Here is a 2,155-nt window from a genome sequence, read left to right on the forward strand (position 1 = left end):
TGTCGGAGGATCTCACCTTCAAGGACCATAACATTGTATCAATCGCATCTGCTAGAAAAATGACAGGATGGATAATGAGAACCTTCAAAACTAGGGAGGCCAAGCCCATGATGACACTCTTCAGGTCACTTGTTCTATCTAGGCTGGAATATTGCTGCACTCTAACAGCACCTTTCAAGGCAGGTGAAATTGCCGACCTAGAAAATGTACAGAGAACTTTCACGGCGCGCATAACGGAGATAAAACACCTCAATTACTGGGAGCGCTTGAGGTTTCTAAACCTGTATTCCCTGGAACGCAGGAGGGAGAGATACATGATTATATACACCTGGAAAATCCTAGAGGGACTAGTACCGAACTTGCACACGAAAATCACTCACTACGAAAGCAAAAGACTTGGCAGACGATGCACCATCCCCCCAATGAAAAGCAGGGGTGTCACTAGCACGTTAAGAGACCATACAATAAGTGTCAGGGGACCGAGACTGTTCAACTGCCTCCCAGCACACATAAGGGGGATTACCAACAGACCCCTGGCAGTCTTCAAGCTGGCACTGGACAAGCACCTAAAGTCAGTTCCTGATCAGCCGGGCTGTGGCTCGTACGTTGGTTTGCGTGCAGCCAGCAGCAACAGCCTGGTTGATCAGGCGCTGATCCACCAGGAGGCCTGGTCACAGACCGGGCCGCGGGGGCGTTGACCCCCGAAACTCTCTCCAGGTAAACTCCAGGTTGCAGGGGTCGAGTCCTAGCTCCTGGCCCCGCCTCTTCACCGGTTGCTACTAGGCCCTCTCTCTCCCCGCTCCATGAGCTTTATCAAACCTCGTCTTAAAACTGTGTATGGTTCCTGCCTCCACTACGTCATTTTCTAGGCTATTCCACTGCCTTACAACTCTATGACTGAAGAAATACTTCCTACTATCTCTCTGACTCATTTGTGTCTTCAACTTCCAATTGTGGCCTCTTGTTTCTGTGTCCCCTCCCTGGAACATCCTGTCCTTGTCCACCTTGTCTATTCCACGCAGTATTTTATATGTCGTTATCATGTCTCCCCTGACCCTCCTGTCCTCCAGTGTCGTCAGGCCGATTTCCCTTAATCTTTCTTCATAGGACATTCCCCTTAGCTCTGGAACTAACCTTGTTGCAAACCTTTGTACTTTCTCTAGTTTCTTGACGTGCTTTATCAAGTGCGGGTTCCAAACAGGTGCTGCATACTCCAGTATGGGCCTGACATACACGGTGTACAGTGTGTGTGTGTGTGTGTGTGTGTACTCACCTAGTTGTGGTTGCAGGGGTCGATTCACAGCTCCTGGCCCTGTGTGTGTGTGTGTGTGTGTGAACATTTCGGGCAAATTAGGCCAGTGCCCCAGTATGTGACCCACACCAGTGTTAATCTTTATCACATTATAATCTATGTGAGGGATAGAAGTTCGTTAACAATTTAGTAATTATAATGGTAAAAAACTTGCATCACTTACATGGTCATGATTAGTAATAGTAATGATCAACTTTTATCACTCTTAATAGTGATGGTGACATGCAGATTGTGGTCATTTTGTACCTACGCACTCATTATGAAGATATACTTGATCGTGCAATGGGAAACAATGACATAAGCCCACCCCAGGATTTTATTTAGGGGAGGGTCTAAGCCGGGATTTCATTCAGGGGGCCAGGATTTAAATCTGGGAATTAGGGGGGTTTAGTTACCTCTTCTGTATAAATTACTAAATGTAAAAAATAAAAACTTCATATGGATATGACAACACATTTGTCCGTTGACCCTTACAAACCCAACAAGATCACCAACAAGAACTACAGGCAAGGCTACAGTTAGCGAGTAAATTTATCAATCAAGGGGGCCCGGTGGCCTGGTGGCTAAAGCTCCCGCTTCACACACGGAGGGTCCGGGTTCGATTCCCGGCGGGTGGAAACATTCGACACGTTTCCTTACACCTGTTGTCCTGTTCACCTAGCAGCAAATAGGTACCTGGGTATTAGTCGACTGGTGTGGGTCGCATCCTGGGGGACAAGATTAAGGACCCCAATGGAAATAAGTTAGACAGTCCTCGATGACGCACTGACTTTCTTGGGTTATCCTGGGTGGCTAACCCTCCGGGGTTAAAAATCCGAACGAAATCTTATCTTATCTTATTTA

The sequence above is a fragment of the Cherax quadricarinatus genome, chromosome 5 (assembly GCF_038502225.1).
Source record: "Cherax quadricarinatus isolate ZL_2023a chromosome 5, ASM3850222v1, whole genome shotgun sequence".
In the NCBI taxonomy this organism is placed as follows: Eukaryota; Metazoa; Arthropoda; class Malacostraca; order Decapoda; family Parastacidae; genus Cherax; species Cherax quadricarinatus.